Source organism: Anser anser, assembly GCF_964211835.1.
Source record: "Anser anser genome assembly, chromosome: 2".
NCBI lineage: Eukaryota > Metazoa > Chordata > Aves > Anseriformes > Anatidae > Anser > Anser anser.
The window spans coordinates 70,010,328-70,029,447 of record NC_139721.1 but is presented as its reverse complement, the minus strand read 5'-3'; the positions used below and the strand labels follow the sequence as shown (position 1 = coordinate 70,029,447).

General features: G+C 46.1%; 1 long non-coding RNA gene across 3 annotated transcripts; it reads right to left on the bottom strand.

Annotated features, from left to right (window-relative positions):
• Positions 1 to 1,440: 1,440 nt before the first annotated feature.
• On the bottom strand, positions 1,441 to 7,984 carry LOC310893260. Of its 3 annotated transcripts, XR_014578850.1 has the most exons (6): positions 7,632 to 7,984; positions 7,238 to 7,379; positions 4,454 to 5,071; positions 4,144 to 4,355; positions 1,823 to 1,875; positions 1,441 to 1,704 (listed from the first exon to the last, which is right to left on the bottom strand). It is a non-coding gene; the product is annotated as an uncharacterized lncRNA (long non-coding RNA). The 3 variants fall into 3 exon arrangements; XR_014578851.1 differs by lacking the exons at positions 1,441 to 1,704; positions 1,823 to 1,875 and having other exon boundaries at positions 3,192 to 4,355; XR_014578852.1 differs by lacking the exons at positions 1,441 to 1,704; positions 1,823 to 1,875 and having other exon boundaries at positions 3,192 to 4,355; positions 4,863 to 5,071.
• Positions 7,985 to 19,120: the final 11,136 nt, after the last annotated feature.

Sequence of the window (19,120 nt, the reverse complement as noted above, 5' to 3'; positions counted from 1 at the left end):
CCACCCGCTGTCACAAGGTCACCCTTGGAAATGATATTATGCCTCAGTGGGTACTTTTTCACCTAATAAAATATACAGCACACAGTATTTCAATTGTATCATCTAGAGACCAAACACTGAGCAGTCAAAGAGGAGTAAATGCTCCCCCTCGATTTCTCTTTGACCACATAGCAATGGTAGCCTCCTCATCACCTGTGAGCGTAGCGGTGTGCGAACCCAAGTCCAGCATGAGACTACAGGGAGCCTCCTGAGTTGTCTCAGAGATCTCTTTGCTTTCATACATTCACAGGTTATGAAAGAGGCACCCAACCATTCGAGAAAATTGGGAAGTCATCATCTGGTGACCAGTGGGGTCTCTTCCCCGGGCATCGTCCCAGGCATGTGGGGCAGGGTTTGGATGGGCCCCCATGGAGCTGGGAGCCGATGCTCACTGAGCATAAGAGGGAAAGTTTGCTGAGAAGCATGTGCCCAGGGAGACAGCCCACCCCCAAAAAATGCTCAGTGTGTTGGACCTCCCACCGCACACCTCTGGAGCTGGGTCCTGCTTCTGACAAGCACACAGGCATCAGCTACAAACAACTTTCTTTAGCCTCTGCTGGCTCTAGAGACTCCCTGGCCACAGAAAAGGCTCCACGTGGGTGTGCAGTCAGGTTTTCTGGTGACCTGCTTTGCCCCTAAATTAACACCCATCTCTTCTTTCTTTTTGGCCGTAATGCAGCTCTAAAAGCCATTAAGTCAGAAAGGAAGGCACACCGGGAAATTTTACCTCCCAATTTCTACAAATCAAAGAAAAATGAAATATTTTAAAGTGACAGAATTTTTAGGGGGAAAAAAAAAAGTCCAAACCTGTGCAGAGGGGGCTTTTGCTGGCACCACTCGCTGCACCACACCGTTGCGCATGTGAGCACTATGACCACGCAAAGCCAGGTAATGCAGGGCGCAGGGTGAGCAAGCCCAGCTGGCGGTCCCACAGACAATTTGAGAGCAGTTTGTTACAAAGACGTGCCCAAGCAAATGTGTTTTTCACCTAACCAGACACCAGTCCCTTCTTTCTGCTTGAGGGAGAGGAAAGGCCTGTCCAAGCGGGGAATCCAGGTCCATCACAGCACAGCCATGCTGACATCAGACCCAGAAATCTAGTGAGTTTGGTGTTACTGAGGGCCTTAGTATTCAATTAAGGTCCCTAAGGAGCACATACAGACTTTTCCTTTGGTGTAATCCAAGCAGGAGCTAGCCTCGGGCAGCAGGCTTTTGAAGGCTGCAAAGTCACTGCCTCAAGTTCAGTCAGCGCCAGCTCTTTGCTTTTCCAGGTCCTTGAGGATGGCAGAACTCAGTCCTGTGAGACTCTTTGGTTCCCTCCTCTCTGCTTGGCCCCAGAAATGTTTAGTTATTGTGCTTAGCCAACAGCTACCTGCCTGAAGCCAGGGGAGGGAAGGTGGCTAGCCCTTCCTGGGACAAGGTCTGGGGGCAGGCTGTGCTCCTGCTTGCCACCCTCCCCAGCCAGCAGCTCCCACGTCCTGAGAGATGCATGTTGAGGGCTGCCAGGGGGCAAAGCTGAGGCCCACCTCACCTCCCTGGTTTTCCATCCACCACCAGAAGCCATAGGAAGATGCCATCCAGGGGCTGGGTGCAGGAAGGTGCTGGAGAAGCCCCTCTTCCTCAGGCTGCTCTTGGTCTGGATCAGAATGGGGAGATGGTATGGGTCTGAAAGGGAAGGTGAGCAAGCAGCAGATGTTTCTCTCAGATGAGGTATTAATGAAAAGGATGCAAATAAAAATGTAATCTTTTTATGTGCCAAAGAGAAATGAATAACGCAACCTACTGGTCAGACACAGCAGAGGCCAGCTCCAGGAAACAGCACCATTTTGTGAGTTTCTGGTACAAAGGACAAATCATAACAAAAGTAAGAAATTAAATAATATATATATATTTTATTTTAAAGAACCTTTTTAGTCAGGTGCTCAAACAAGTAAGTCTGCATAATGCTTCAACTTTACCTCATGCAGGTGCAAATTCACTTTAAGTTCACTACAAACATCAGGGTTAGATGATTCCCATCTCACCACTGTTCCTCTCCTAACAACTAACTGCATTTATTCAGTAGGCTTTCTGTGAAAGACTGAGAGGTATAAACTCTCTACAGTAAGGAATAGATCTAAGTTTGCAAAGTGGCATGTAAAACCACAGAGCTGTAAGAACATTTATTAAGACAAACAAATCATTTGCCCCTCTGCCCCCATACATCACAGTACACGGGCTTAAGAAATGGCACGAGACAAGGCAAGTCACCTCCCTAGAGTTTTATCAGTGTGTGCTGAGCGCTCTGACTGGTAACTTCAGCTGCAGCCCCTAGTGCCAGTCATTAGCCATCGGACTCGTCTCAGTGAGCATCTCTCCTCCAGCACGCACCACGGCTCCACGTCCCCACGCTGCAGCTCTCCTCCCTGCTTTCTCTCCTGTGGCCCGAAATGAGAGCTACTGGGACTTTAAATCGGCATCACTCTGTTTTCTTCTCTGACACCAAGTCCTATTCAATCATCCTCTTCATCATATTACTTATTGTGACTGCAGAGGTTGGCTTATTTGGGCATTAGCCAATTAAAAAAAGTAGCGGGGAAGAGGCAAGGACCAGTGGACCACAGCAAGTTTCATGTCTCCAAGGGCAGGAGAAACCACTATGGACTGCCTATAGAGCAAACCTTTGCTAATATTGCAACTTCATTTTAAATCTCCTGCTCCTCCCTTGAAAGCACTGGGGACCCTTCTGCACCTCTTCTCTCTGGCCCCTAGGAGCACAACAAGGTGAAACCAGAGGTGCCTGGTGACACCAAACCTGGCTTCAGGTCAGGTGCAGAGGAGGACCTGCACCAAGACTCACAGCTTTTTGGGAGAGCTGCATTACCAGCATGGTTCTGGGCACTCAGGGGTAAAATTTCCCCATTTTTCTCCTGCTGGAATTGATATAATTTCCACAAAGACTAAAACATGCGACGAGCCAACTCAGTCGTCATCTGGTGAGGGCATTGGGCTCGGAGGACAAACCCTTATGTTCCAGCCTTTGTTCCAATAAACATTGGAGTGCTTTATAGCTACTGGAAACCATCAACAGGAGAGATGGCATTTTTCCATCCCAGGATACTGCCTGACTCATGGTGTTAGGGCAGCCTCCAGGGACACGTGGAGGTGCATGCCATCTGATGAAAGACAAGGTTAAACTGGGTTCTCCGAGTGCCCCAAGCACCAGAAGAGGTGTCTTCGTGCTCAGTTATATGGCATAAAAGGCAAGAACCATCCACAGCAACCTGTGAGATGTGCCTAAACCCAGCATTTGCTGCAATTGCCTCATTTTTGCCAAGGGATGCTCAGAATGGAAATAAAATTAAATGACACGAGTAGAGCAATCCTTTTCTTCCAATCTGGAATGAATGGTTCTCATTTCAACAGGAGGACAACGAAATGTTGTCATTCTGGGTTGGATTGGATTGTTTTTTACTTTCTCCTCACCCCACCCTGAAGTAAAACCCTCACTATTCACTCAGGAAAGGGGTTGTCTCCTGCAGGGGCAGTATTCTCATCAGCTTTTGTAAAGATGTAATGTAGAATATTGTGTTCTACAACTGCAAAGTAAAACCAGATAAAATTTCTCAACAAAACAATGCTCTGATGGAAAAAATAATACCTTTTTGATCAAAATGAAAATGCGTTTACAGGAACACATTAACTCCAAATAAGTTTGACAGAGAGGAAACTGGGCAGGGAGGTTCCAGCTTCATTCGGGTAATGTTTAAATACTTCATTTTGGCTTCATCCTATTATTGGGCTACAACACCTGTCTGCTGCCATATTTCAAAACTTTTCAGGGGACAGGATCGCCACACTCCGTAACGCTCTACCAGAAACGTGGCACTAATGCTCTTCATCCCACTGGTTATGATGCTGGGGTAAGGGGGGACCAACACCTCCAAACGGCTGTCACAAGTGGTGTCCCTCCTGAAAGCCCACACAAAAGGGAAGAGGAAGCCTCACTACATGGCTTGTTTTTCAAAGAGAGCCACACACTGGGAGTGTTATTTCTGCATCCCTCGATAAATACCAAAACCTGCCAAGTTTCAGTAAGTCCACAGCAGCTCCAGACCCACCTACCAAGGTCTGCTGTGCAGTTATAGTTTCCCCCTCCTGCAGATGTTATAACCTGATGTTATCAGCATCACTGAATGCAGCCTGAAAGGTTTTCAAAAGCTTGTTTCTTTCGCATTAACCCCTTGCCCAGCCTTTGGCTTCCTGCAGACGTCCCTCCTGGAGACCAGCCTGGGATCCTCTGGAGTTTGGCTGCAATCAGCAGGAGCTCCTTGGTCCTGTTAAAAAATAAAATAAATCCACAGCTCTGTTGACACATGGCAACATGGCATTTCTGTCTACGGCAGGAACATCGCTAATTTGACATGATGTTCACCTAAGATGCTGGAACAAGTTCTCAGGCAGCCTCCTCAAGCCAAATAAGCAATAGGTAGAGTATTTGTGCAGATGAGGGAAACCCAGACCCCAGAAACCCCTTCCTAAGCTCTGGAAGGGACCCTCAGTCTACGGTGAGGGAGCCCAGGCCAGCGGCAGCTCTGCAGCCTCTATCTCCTCCCAGCCAGCTGCACCCAGTGCAACTCCAGCCCAGCTGCTCCTTGTTTGCAAGACAGGTGTTATTTCAATATGAAATCCACCATAACCAACTTTGTGTCAGGACTGCAAGCAGAGCAGTAGGGTGGGTTGTTCTGCTTTTCTCTTTTCCCCACAAGAACAGAGTCAGTCTCTAAAATGATCTGCAAATGGCAAAGATAATGAAGATGTAAATAGGGCATAGTAATACACACCATTTTCTACGCCCAGCGATGACACAGAAACAGAATGCAACAGTAGTTTTCTTGAATTTCTAGTATTTTCAGCTTTCCTGCTGTCTGCTACTCTGATGCTGCTTGTGAAAATACATAACTGAGCATGAGAGTTGATGCCCAAAATTCTAGGATAGGAGCTGGGGAAGGTGTCATTGTGCAGCTGAGAGATTCTGCAGTGTACAAGAAGTCTAAATAAGAACATTAAAAAAAAAAAAAAAGGAGAAAAAGGGTTAATTATGGAAAATGTGCATGGGTAGTAAAAGAATTCCTCATCATTTTAAGTAGCTAGCAAACATAAGACAAGGAAAAAAAATGTGAAAGGGGATCATGTGAGCACATGAGAGTTTTTAAATCATTCAGAAGAAAAGAGGAAAGAAAATCACTCTTAACTTTATAAGTTGAGGCAGGGAGTGCTCTCCACCCAGACTTGAAAAGTGGCAAGCAAAATGCCTCCAGCGTCCTCTAAAAATGAATTTTATGCCCCATTTATATTTTCATTATTTATGGAGTTTTGCTGATAATCCCTCCTGCCGGGAAGGAGATGACCACCATCCGACATCTGCTTACCTTTGTTTGCAGCTGGGACCACAGCCATGGATTTGTTCTGCTTCAGTGAGAAGCCAGGCTGATTTGATTATTGCCTTCTAACATACAAAAAGACTGCTGCTAAAAGCTTCACTCAGGAAAGAAGTTACAAAAAGCAGGTTTTAGCCTGTTTGCAAGCTATGGCAATGAAGGAAGCCAAGGGCCAAAAGACTGTGTCACTTGCTGGCCCGCAGGGTGCCACCACTGAGCTCAGCCAGCGAGGTGGGACCAGGGCTTGGGCTGGGTGCACAGGGCGAGACTCCAGGTCCCCACAGGGAATGCTTGCTCTGGTTTTGGCAGAGGCAATATCCACATGCATCACTTGGTGTGCTGCAAGCAGGGATGCTTCTCTGTGCTCCGGAGGGATGGAGACAGGTCAGGCTCTCACCTGGTGTACCTGACAAACTATGGGCAAGACCCCCTGGTGCAGAGTCCCCTTTGGACAGGTGTAAGCAATCTCTGATGGGAGGCCTTTCAGTTCATCCTTGTCCTTCAATTTACATAATTTAGTAAGTCTCACGTTCACTCAGGCCTGTTTCTGTCATCCCGATTTATGCAGGGTGCTGTCTGTTCCTGGAGGAAGCCAGGGAATGACCCACACTTAAAGCTGAGAAGTCACGCTGGGATTTCTTTAGCTTTAAGGAAAGCATATGGTCTTTCCTACAATGTCCGGGAAGTGATGCATCCTTTCCAGTGAAGGCTGCCTTGAATAATCAGGAGGCAGAGGGGAGAAATTTTAATCTCTCCCAGTCCATCTATCACTTGATACACTCTTAGATAGCCAGAAGCAGCAGTAGGCCAAAGCCTTCTACAGGGCTGTTGGCAAACTTACAGGACTTTTAGTAAAATCTCTTGCACATAGAGAAGCAGAGGCACTGATCCCCATCCCTCTGCTGGGGCTGACTGCTTCTCCTTGGCTCCCCCTCCTCCTCACCCTACCCATCCTTCCACCCACTGGTCTCTTCCCTGCAGACCCCTACAGAGGTCACACACAGTAGAAAGAAGAGGAAGAAACAGCGCACAGGGAGAGGGCAGGTACCAGCAGGTACCACCAGGTCAGAGTAACTCAGAGGTATCATCGGAGCTAAAAAGGAAGCTCGTGAGAGCACAACCCGGTAGGCCAGGAACATGGTACTGCCATAGTCAGTGACAAGCCACGGACTTTGTACTGAGATTACCAGGCCTCAGGACTGAGCCTTGCCAGGCCTGCTCTGCCCAAACTTCTCATGACCTGCTTGCTTTACTTGGTTCGGCTGTAACAGCTGTTTTTCTGATGATGAGGTTGCTATGGGTAATTTGCTTTACTTTTGTTTATGGCTGGATCATGCAAAGATAATTTTATAGAGACCGCAGTAACAAGCAGTTATGCTATAAAAATTGGGATATTTACTAATCTAACATAATGATGCAGTGTAGAGGACCTTGAGGGGCAGAGGCACAGTAATAATTATTGGATTAGTCAGTTAAGATTTCAATTATACTACTAAGAAATTCTTGTTTTTATCTACAAGTTGTGTTTCCTTTTCACCCACAAACAACACTTTGAGCATAGCAAGAAGGAGCAGGAATCGTGTCCTAGGCTTGATTGCCACAGAGGGGGAAGGTAGCTGCAAAAGGTGGTGCTACAAGCCAGCACACCAAAACCACCCTGCACAGAACTAGGGCAACATGAGCTTTATAAAACTACAGTGCAAGGAGGGAAAGAGAAATGAGCAAAGGAAAGTCTTTAGTTCAGAGTAACAGCTGCAGCAATTACAGTACAAGCATACCTGCAGGCATGCCTCGGCACTGCATCGCTAGAGTTGAGCAAACACATGTTTTGTTTCTCTTTCTGCATTGTTGTTTATGTTTTACCACCAGCAAAACTTGGTCTCCAAATGCTGCTTCAAGCTAAAGATATTGAAACATTTCCTGGAAGAAAAAAAAAAAATATATATATATATATATATAAACAGCTTTAGACTTTTGAATAATTTCCAAATTTTGCCAAATCTGACCCAAATCCAGAAAATAGCTTTGGCCATATAGAGCCTTCTGTTTCAGACGATAAACTATTTGAAGGCAAATAACAAAAAATTGCCTGGATTGAGTTTTCTAACTACAAACACAATGTAACATTTCTGATGTAGACCCAAAGACCACACTGGAAGAAGTCATACTCACCGTGACTCCCTTTCTCTTGTTTCTCCATCACAGCAATTCATACTCTGATCACGAGTGTGACAAGGCAGTGTGAGGGGAATCCTGGTATTCTTCCAACTGATAGCAATACTAAAGCTCAAATACTGTAGCACGTGGAAGAAACTAGATTGTACTTCGGTAAGCTCCAGTGGGACATCATGGGTCTTTTTGGGTTCAGTTCCCTGAAACACACAAACAACAAAAACGAACAAAACAAAAAAAATTGGTTCATTTTCTCTAAGCAACAGCCTCCAAGACATGCCATGCCTGTTGAGAGTCCACATGGCCAGAGACCCACCTGGCACTGTGCACTCATGACAGAGGGGAACCATCTTAACATACACAAAGACTTGGGACCATCTGCGAGACCCACAGCATAGTTTTTCTTGTGACTGACTTTATGCAGTCACCCTGGTAATTTGGGGTACGCTTGCACCATGCAGGTATCACCTCAGTGTAGATGTTCCCAACAGAGTAGTGCTTGAATACAATTATTGGCAGTGGCTACAGCCATGGTTCTTGGCTTTTTCAGGATTGCATGCCTCCATGAGGGAAACACCTCTTTGAGTGTGATTCCTGCATCATCTCCCTGTGTCCTTAATGCAAGCTTTGCTGCCTATCATACTATCAGCAGACACACAAGGAAGGGAAAAGATCTGCCCCACATGGAAGGGGTGAGCTGTGGGGGAATGATAACAAGTCAAATAATTGTTATTACTTCTGAGGAAGACAGTCTCCCCAGAATCTTCCTCTTTCATCAAGAGGGGACAAGGGAGTTAGGGAATGTTGAATATTACAGTTTTGCTCTGAAATGATGGCAGTAAGCTTTTTTTTTTCTTTTTTTTTTTTCCTCCATTATTAGGGCATATGAAATCTTTATTGAGGTTGAAAAGATGAGATGTTCACTGAAAAAGCTTCAAATTTTAGTCAAAGCCAAGACAATTAGAGGGATACTAGGCTAGAGTTTGAAAGTTTATAGGCTTTTGTGGGGGGATTTGGGACTGAGAGAGGTGTGGTTTATTGGAATTTTTTTGTTTGTTTGTTTGTTTTTTTTTCCTTTTTTTGTTTGAAGGAAACAGAGGCCTCTTTAAAGAATAAATAAATAAAATTAGCCAGGTGATGAAAAGCTTCTGGATTCCTCTAGGGCACTTGCTGTCCTACATGGGCTGTTCTGAATGCTTAAATTCAAGGGAAGAAAGGACAGAAAAATCTATTATTAAATACACAGAACTAAATACATGGTGCTAAAATACATAATTAAAGTCAAAGAAAATGCAACTGGCCCTACAACAAAAATGGTTGGAGAATATGCACTTTCAGCCTGACCCAGGGCATCCCTCCTTATGCTATATGCAGCACCTTGAGCAGACCAGAAAGTACCGCCACCCCATCTCACTCAGGGGATGAGAAATAAAGCCGCACGGCAAATCTGTGGCAAACTGGGACTACAAATGACTTGTCTAACACCCACACAAGGCTCCAAGTTCTCTCTCCTCCCTCCATGTATCACAAAACATGGATTTCAGGAAATGAGAGTCTCCAGAAACACCCGGTATAACCTCAGGAGACACTGAAATCCTAAATGAGAGTGAGGCAAGCATCACTCTTGGAGTAATCCCACCGCAGTTTGCTTGCTTGAAGGTGTTTACCACCAGCCCCGCGCCTTCGCACACCAGTTGCTGCTGCTCCTCCAGGCAGCTAGTTACTTGTCTGCTCTCCAAATACTATTTATTACTGACTCGTTCCCAAGGTGATTCAATTAAGAAGTCAAAGAAGCAGCCGCATTGCTCACGAGGCAGTAAAGAATTTCTCTTACGGTACAGTTTGCCATGTGTTCTTCTCTCCTGTATGTAATGGGAATAATAGGATGCAGTAAACTGCACTAAGGCAATAAACATCTGTTACAATTATTTAAATGTCTTAGATCAGCTTCATTGTTTAATTGCCTGCAAAGAAAGCCATTTAATACCCTTATATATTCTTTCACTGCCAGAAACACTACCCCTTAAACAGAAGATAAAACATTTAAAAATGCAAACATTTCTTATGATCCTGCATTACAGCTGCCATGCTGTAAAATATATCCCAGCGTCAGGTTTCCTCTGTTCAGCTCCTGCAGCTGAACACGACTCTCTGGCTATGGAAAGTGTGGTAGTGGGGTGCCCAGCACTGCTTCCTCATCACACCTTATTCCCTGCAAGAGGAAGGGAAATCACATATCATTGTAGCAAGCCACAGCTATGCATACAGAGAAAACGAACACACAAAAACCCCACTTCGAGTGAGATTAAACAGGAGAATCCAGGAGCATTTGAGGCAAAGCCAAGGAAAAAAAAAAATCAATCCTGTTGCTTGGTGCTGACTTGATGTGTTTCATGCTCTGCAAATATGTGCCCGTGAAATCCCTGGGTATCACAGAGGCTTCAAAAGCTCAGGGAAGAGTAGTGCTGGCAACAGGTACCTGCTGTGAAAGGGCCCGTTGTCTTGTACATCGCAGCCTGCTCCAGGAGATCCAGAGTTGGGGCCACAAATGCCAGGACAGAGGTGTTAAACGGAGCTGGAGCAAATCCACTGGTGCTGGTCCATGCGTGGTGTCCCACAGAAGTGCCACCAAGAGGAATGAGGGAAGATGAGTGTTACAAGGTGAAGGAGAAAATTGTGTCTGGTGAAATGCGTCTGTTTTAAAGCAAGATGTTTGCTTTTAGTGCAGTGTTAAGCTTATGTTGTGGAAGTTATTACTACATCATTACGTACACAACTACCTCTGAAAAGCCACCTATTAAAGCAGAAACTTGGTGACTAAGACATATCGGAGCTAAAACCACCCACACAATTCTCTTCCTTCAGCTTCTTTGAGTTGAAATGCAGGCTTTAATTACACGATCGTAGGCCATATTTTTATACAGAGCCCTTGTCTTCCTCTGTGAATTGCTAAATGTTTCTGTCTATTTTTAGCCTACTACTATAATATGCATCCCTTATACCTATTTACCTCATGTCTTCCAAATCCTGCCTCAAGCATAAAATTGGTGTTTTCCTCCCAGCTGTTTCCACGGCAGCATCTTGTACCCTGAAAATACTAAGGATTCCTTACAGCTTGGCTGAGATACATAGGGATTACTTCCCTTACGTTGCTAACAAAGGGCCAAGAGATGGGAAAACTTCAGTATAGGCCTTTGAAAAGCGTCTGTGAATTCTGAATACCCAGGCTGAGATCCTGGTTCATTTTCCAGAGCACCGATCCTTCTCCCAGCTCATCACATAGACAAAGCTCCCACCGTGCCATCTGCAGATGGCTTCTCTCTAAAAACAAGTCCCGTCTGCCTTACCTCGGACATGCAGAAAACAAGAAGCATGCACTTTGTGGTCAACTTTTCCGTTTAAGGAACAGAAACCAAGTCTGTGGCTGAGCAAGAGACAGAACCTAGCTCTCCACAAAGGCGTCGAGTTGCCCCTCTGAGACCATTTTACGACTTACTGGAGTATCCTGCCTCATTCATTATGCATTTCCAGCCTTCTCCAGCAAGAAAAGAGAGTTCTCCAGTCAACAAATGACTTCGCTATACAGGCCTGCTCTATTTCATTAGTTTCTTCTGCCGTTCTCTTGGGCACCGACTCAGGCAGCCATCTACAGGAAAAATAAAAGAACGTGATATTTTTAATTAAAGTCTGCATTGCTATGCACACAAAAGATGAAGCTACAGTTATATTGTATTGCTCTGCCCTAGCTCCTGGGAGTTAGGACTTGAGCACAAAGCATTCTTCCTATCTTAAGGTAGGAGACCTTCAGGTTTCTAAAAAGACAGGAAACAAGGAGTTTGGTTATGTAGGAGTACATGAGCACCCGCACGGCCCCTCAGCCTGCAGAAAGCTGCTCTGCACAGGGAGGATTTTATGCCAGAGCTAGGGGAGTAGCCCTGCCACTGCGCAGGTTGTACATTACACGGTGTCCTACCAGAAAGAAACGACCCATGTGCAGAAGCTGGCACTGGATTCCTGATGCCTTTGTTGTCAAACACACGAGTCCAGGTAATAAATACCCCCCTGCTCAGGAAACAAGGCATAAACCTATGTACGTGTGCAAATATGTATAAATGCGTGGAATGGTAATTTTCAAGCCCATTTAAAATCTGGCATGCTGGGCAGCAAGGCAGCATTTTCAATTACTAGATGAGCAACTGCATGGCCCTGGGACCGCCATGATCGTCTTCCCCAGTGCAGCAGTGTTGTAACTTCACATACATGGCTCCAGTCCCTGCAGAAGACCTCTTCCTCAGCCATTGACCTGTTGACTTGTTTTCTCTACCATGAGCACTTCAGGGAAGAGGGGAACTATCTGAAACATGCAGAGGGGAAAATTGGTGAAATAAAGAAGCAAAAATTCAGATTTTTTCTGAGTGGACAAAAAAAACAACCCACCAACAAAAATAACAAAAGCAAACAAAAAAGCTAAATATCTGAGCAGCAGAACTAATATTTCTTTCCTGTGGCTGTGTCAGATCTCCCATAAACTCTCTTCTCCTAGGTGCAATAACTCCTACAGCCTACTGTCATTTGTCTTTGATAGCACCAAGAACAGCTGTGGTGGCTGGTCCAGAAATACTCGTGAGCAGGTTGGCAAGCCAGCCCCCACCCCAAGGCCCTGACAACTTCTGGCAGGGATGTTCAGTAAGATCTGGCACCTTCTTCTCTTTTTCTCATTGGTTCTCTCTAGGACCTCAATTGAGACTTCACTTTTTCAGGACTTATGTCCCTTTCAAATGAGGCTGAAACCAGCCAACCAGAAGGACAGTCGGTCAGGGACATGTCAAATAAGCCTTGGGAGGCCAGACTGAAAAACTGGCCAGCTCTCAACTCGCAGAAGCATTCCTTTGGTTCAGCACTACATGTGGTACCCGCATGGCTAAATCAGGGAGATGCTGACACTGCAGCTATTAATATCTGCATAAAATTAATAAACCTAGGTTAATTCCCTCATCTTCTCGCCTATAAACTTAGCTCGGCACAACACTATTGAAAACAAAACTCTTTAATGCTAGATTTGTGCTGTAATTGGAACTCATACTTAAGATGACAGACTTTTTTGGGGGGAGACAGTCCCCAGATCAAAGATGCACAGAGGACTTGGCACCACTGTTTAGTCTGACAACCTTTGCATCTCTCCCAGGCATCAGCATTGGCTTCTTTGCTTAATGGGCCTCATGCTTTTTATCCTAGCCCTACGAAGCCTCAGGCTGTCAGGGGGAAGAGGCTCAAAGCATCTCCCTGCACATTCCAGGACGTCGGCAGCCATGCAAGAGCCATAATCAGAGCTTGTCTACTGGTGCAATCAATACCCCAAAAGCCCACATTAGAGACACATTCAAATCAGAGGGAAAATAACCTGTCAACCAAAGCAAACTCTGTGAAAGCTACTGCTTTTCAAAACACAGAGGAACTACTGCTGTGCTCTCCATCTGGTAGAAACGATAAATCAATAGATATTCAATTTGCCCTGAAAAAGGAAAGAGAAAGGTTTCCAGCATGAACATGTCTATTATTTCATCAGCTATTCTGTTTGCACATTTCAGATGGAAACTTGGCCAGAGCAGTCTGGGAGCTCTGAGTACTGTCAGTTTTGCTAGAGAGCATTTAGCCACAAAAAAAAAAAAAACAACCCTGACGAAGCAGGATCCTAGTTAGCTAATTAAATGAGGTTGCCATGTTGAGAATAGCTGCAGCCCCCAAAATGAGCAAAACCTCATTCAGACAGACAGAGGCTTTAGACCAAATGTTGTTTTTCTTTCCCATCTGTTAAAAATAAAACCTGCAGAATGACATGCCAGTTCATAAAAGTCCATCCCACTGGAATATTAATCAGTGCATTGCATTTGATATTTATCTGCCTATTAAAAATTGCCTGCCTCTCTGCATTTTCTCCTGTTGGAAGAACCCTAACTCTGCAGTTTCATCACCTTCATGCAAAAATCATCTTTGTTACTGCTAAGCAAACACAGAGCTTTATAGGTTTTTCAGTGGTTTCAGGCAATATGATCTCTGCTCCTAAATGGAATACAGTTGAGGTTTCATGTATGTGGTTAAACTGACCGTGAAGAGAGGGAAAGAAATGAAAAAGCAAAAGAAAGCAAGCCACGTCCTCCTGTGGATAGAGAAAAACAGCTCTACCTTGGTATCCACTGGGGTTTGAACTAAGGGGGGAAAAAAACAGTGCATGGTGCATCACATTGGAAGGAAAAGGATACAGGAACTCAGGGGAGGGCAGAGTAGAGAGGCGTTTGGACCAGAGAGACACCAACACCTCAGCATACAGCTGAGACGGGATTTGTGCAGGAACCCCACCAGAGGAGCACCTGCCTGCAGGAGGCTGCTCTGCTGGGAAACTCAGCACCTCCAGCTGATGACTCTGGCTTGATTTCGGCCCAGTTCTCCTACCCCATGATCTCCTCCTCTAATGTAATTTCAGTTAATGTGCTAATGGTTCTACCAGGAGAGCAAGGCACAGTTATGATAAGGACCAAATTTCCCATTTTCCTGCTTTGCACACCTCCAAAAGCCATGTGTTAGAACTCCACACCTACACTATCCTACCACGTTGGGCAATATGCCACCCAGGGAAACTTCATAAGGCAAAATCAAGCTAATGACCTTCACTAAATTTTAATGAGGGTCATCTTACCTGAGTGCGTATCTCCTCGGTCAGGCATGGGCTGTCAAACACCCAAAGCTGGCTTGAAACCTGCCTTACGCCTGTAAATATTCAATCACAAGCCTAAGATTATCCATACTTCCTCATCACACTCCTAAAACATTCATCGTATAAATTAAAGAGAAGGCTCGGTCAGAATTTCAATTAGAGGGAACAGAGACATAAAGTCCATTGAAAAAAAAATTAAAAAATCACAGGCTGGTACCAAAGCAGCAGGAAAGGAAAAATCATGGAATAAAACTTTCAGAAGTGCCTGTGATTCCTAGGGCATTGACATGGTCAGGAGGTTTAATTTCACTGTAAATCCGTGGGTGCTGGTCCCACTAGACCAGAGTCTTCCTCAGTGGCACCGTTTACCCCGAGCACTAGTGCTGGTGCACTGAAATGCACGGTGGCTGGGGAGGGCCCCAGGGGTCTGTGGCCACCCATCGCCAGCCTGGGGGCTGTGTAAGGCTCCAGAGGTGACTTCTCAGGGGTGGTGTAAGGAATATAATGGAGGATTTAAACAGGTGCCTGGGCAACACGCAAACTTTCCTTCTGCCAGGGCTGGACCACCGCAGAGCCTCCCTGGGGCAGCCAGGGGAACATTGGCCGTGTTTTACCTGGAGTTTCCATCACCTATAACTGCGTGCTCTTAAAAACACCCGATAACATTGCTTTTTGGGCTGCATAACACTAAAAGCTCACCAGTTTGAAAAATGTTTGGAAGAACCTGCCTGGGATTTTTTAAGTGACACAAGGACAGGAACAGAGGGACAAGTTTCCCTTGTTTCCACACCAATGACTTTTTGTCTCAGGTGTTTATCAAAGTTTATATATGCTGAGCAGCCACCACCCAGGCTAGACTGTGGCATTTGCCCAGTCCAGCCTAGTCCTTTGTGAGATGCAGAGTGCCAGCAGTTTTAATAAAAAGCACTAGATGGGAGTAAAACATCGAGCTAAGTCTGCCTGAGAAGCAGCAGGAAGGCATTCCCAGGCAGGGCAAGCGAGCAGAAGGTGCTGCTGGGAAGATGCGTCTTATTCTGATGCTGCTCCATAGTCTCCTAAAGTAACTCAAAATAAATGTGTCTGGAAGTGCTGTCATAAATCTGAGTGCACAGACAAGTAGGCAGAACTTCCCTGACACGACGCAGAGGGTTGGCCGTCTGTCCACATACGGTTGCTGCAATTAGAGGGAAATAGAGGGTTACTTTGCAGACTAAACATTTTCCTCCCTTGGGTAAGTGTCTCAGTGCTGCGGGGTGGTGCTGGCTCCCAGATGTAGGTGCTATCATTTAAAAAGCACTGGAAATTGCCAAGCAGAAGTCTCTCAGGGAGGGCCAGGAGACTATTTCAGTGACCAACTCCTAGTAGCTTAGCATCTCTCTGTGTGTAGGTGTTCTTCTCCAAGCACTGAATTCAATCAAGCACAAAACCCCATAGGTGGCCCAAACCCCACATGGTTCATTACTCATGAGATAAGGCAGAAGGTCCTGTGTGCACTTCAGCACCCTCACCCTTTTTCCTCGCCATTTCAGCACAGACAGTCCCTTCCCTTGGGCACATGGATACAGAGGCTATCCCATTAGCTCTCCAGACAGACCTTCCAGATCAAAGACTCCCAGTTCCCTCCTGTTAGATCTGCAACACTGCTCCAGAAACAGCCTGACCCACTGCTATTTCTATGGAGGATAAAAAGCAGCTGGGCTATAAGTTTCATTCGTTGCCAATCTGGGCTGGGTTGGGTATAAGCTAACTCAGGGAAAGGGAAAATTAGTGCTCTGGTCCATCACCTGCACTTCAGATCCCTGTGGGAAGAAAAAAAAAAAAAAAAAAAAAAAAAGCAAGTCCAAAGCTGGGAAGCACCTACAAGAAGTGGCCAGAAAATCAGGCTGGGGAGCAGCAAGCCCCATACAGACCCCAACTAGGAATACCCAGGGTCCATTTCCAGCTCTGCCTTAAGTGCCCAGAGCTACTTCAGTGCCAATGTCAGCACACCGATGGGCATAACCTGTGCTGTTGGGAAAGTTGAGCTGGTGCAGGATTACCTCTCCTCCCCTCTCTGCTTCATTCCTATCACATTCCCATCCCTTCCTTTCCTTTTAGTGACATTTCCCTCTTGCACTGTGTCTCCTTCCCATACCCATCCTCGGTGACTTCAGCCTTGGGTTGCTCTGGCTGTACCATCATCTCTGCGAGGGCACCAAGCCGCATGAAAGCACTGCAGCCTAGCAAAGGGCTGGATCAATACATGCTGGCAGCTCTGCACCTGCTGCCCTGGCAGTGCTCTTAGTTCCTTCCCCTCCACTGAAACAAAACAAAACCCTGCTCCAAATGAAAGCCAGCAGATGCTTAACCAACACCTCCCGTAATGTTCAATAGCAGAGCCCCCCTCCAACACCAGCTGACACACAATGCTGCTGCAAATATTTTCCTAGTGTCCCAAGTAACTGGCACTTTGAGCAATCTGTCACTGAGAGGCAATGTTGGACCAAGGGCTGGGGTGGGGAAAGAGAGCAGCAGTTCACAGGAGGCAGAACCAAAAGCACTAATTAAATAACCTTCATCATCAGAAAAGGCCAGGATGCTTTTGTTCAGCCAGGGCCAGCCTTTCCCAAGGAGATGGGCCAGGAGGTAATGCACTCCGGTTGTTTACTCGAAGTTCAGCTGTCCTCCACCACTGTTAAATACTTATTCATCTTCTCAGGGCATAAATGATGGGACATACTGGCACAAAACAGTGACACTAAAAGCTAAATCCATTAACGGATGGTTTGTGGGGAGGGCGGGATCGCTACCATGTATCTCGCATTATCATGTAACGTAGGAAATAGAGAGGAAATGGCCTCTTCGATTCTCCAAAGCTGCAATTTGACGATCCTCAGCAGCCTTATCTCGCACAGAGATTAGAGCCAGGCAAATAAATCAAAGCAGTGAAATCAATGCACGCATTCCTTTTTCCTGTTCGCAGGCTGGGGTAGCACCAGGCGGCCAGGTTAATGCATGCATTCAGGGGCCAGAATAACCAGATGAGTATTTGTGCACACACGCCCCGAGTTATTGATTACACATAAGCCTACTTGCAAAGAATATTCCTCTGAATAGTTTGTAGCTCTGATGAGACACTGGACCTCGGAGGCTAACTGTGGGCACCGGGATTAAAAATATTTGCGCCAGCCCAGCCTACCAAGATTTTTGGTTTAACTGCCCCTGAGTAAAAGCTCCTCTGCTGCAAAATGCTGAGGGTGCCTCACAGGTCAGTGCTCGTCCCGTTGCACCACGCCAGCTGAACACAGGCAGCATTGTCCCGTCTGCCACCCGCCTGGACGGCCCCGCTCCACGGGTCGCTTGAGATCCTACCTAAAAATCCCGAGAAGATTGCTGTCAGGCACAAGGACGAGCACTGCAATTAAAAATCATAAAAACACCAGGAAAAAAAAAAAAGCTAAAAGGTAGAAATACGGGCACCACCCAGGCAAAGACCCTGGCTGATGATTTGCCGGCGTGTTTGTAAGTGCAGTTATAGCACCACTGCTCTGCATCCCTCAATAAACAAGGTTAACATGGGACTGGGTTTAGTGCAAGCATTGTTCCAAAACCACAGAAAAGGGAAGTGTTTCCAGATCAGAGACTCGGGGTTGAGACTTCGGACTTCTCCACTCTGCTACAGGCCCCGTGTCATTTTCTCATCAAGACGTGCAGAGAAGTGCAGGGCACAAACCACCCTCCCCAGCATCCCACAAGAGGGATCCAAAATGGGTCCAAAAACGCGCATGTGAACCCAGATAGTCAGCGCACAGCTGTATTGCCATAGCCAAGCTCTCTGATCCGGCCAACCCCTGCGTCTGCGTGCAGATTATCTCTGTAATCTCCTCTCCCCCTTTCCCAACCTGCAGACTGCTGCTGGCAAGCACACCCTGCTGCTGGCAAGCACACCCTGCTTGGTCTCGCCTCCGACTGCTTGCTGTTTGCACCAGGGTCCTGCCTTGTGTTTGCCTACAAAGCCCCTGGCACGCATCGGCACGACATAACCGAAGGGAGAGGCGGTGGGACCTGCTGCTCCTTGTCGGCTGCAGCTTCCTCAGGTTGCCTCCTTGTCCTGATTAATTAATTAAATAATGGCTCTTTTCATACCTCGGATAAATACTTATCCAGAAAGAATATAAGGCAGCTGAATCCAACACGAGTGCTGCTCCTGGCTCTGCAAACCACAGGCCGTGCATTGCTAGAGGGAGCCATCACAGCAGCATCTAAATCTGACCAATTTCTGCCCCCAACCCCAGCACATGCAGTGCGACTGAAACACAGCCACCTGAAACAGCTTCGTCATATATCATTTTTTTTTCTTTTCTTTGCATTGTAGTTAAACCCAATGAGGAACTACGGGTGTCCTGCTACAGAGCACTGCAGTGACACCAGGTGTCACTTGCTGCCACACGCCAGCTCCCTGTTGCATTGCCACGCAGCTGGTTAAGAAAGAGTCCCACTGAAGGACAGCATTTAGTAGTAGAGCTTAGTGTAATGGAGTAAAAAAAGAAAAAAAAAAAAGAAAGAAAGAAAAAAGAGAAACACAGCGCTTTTCAAGGGGATTCAGAATGTTCTATAACATTTTTGGAAAAAAAAAAAAAAAGAAGAAAAAAAAGAAAAGAAAACCTCCAGGACAAAGTGAAAAGGAAATCAAAAGCACACCCCAGCATGCAAACTCCTCCGTGCAATCCCACTGAGGCAGCAAGAACAGCTCATACTTGTCTGAGCTGGAAAGCGAAGTCTGCCAAGCCCTTTCCAA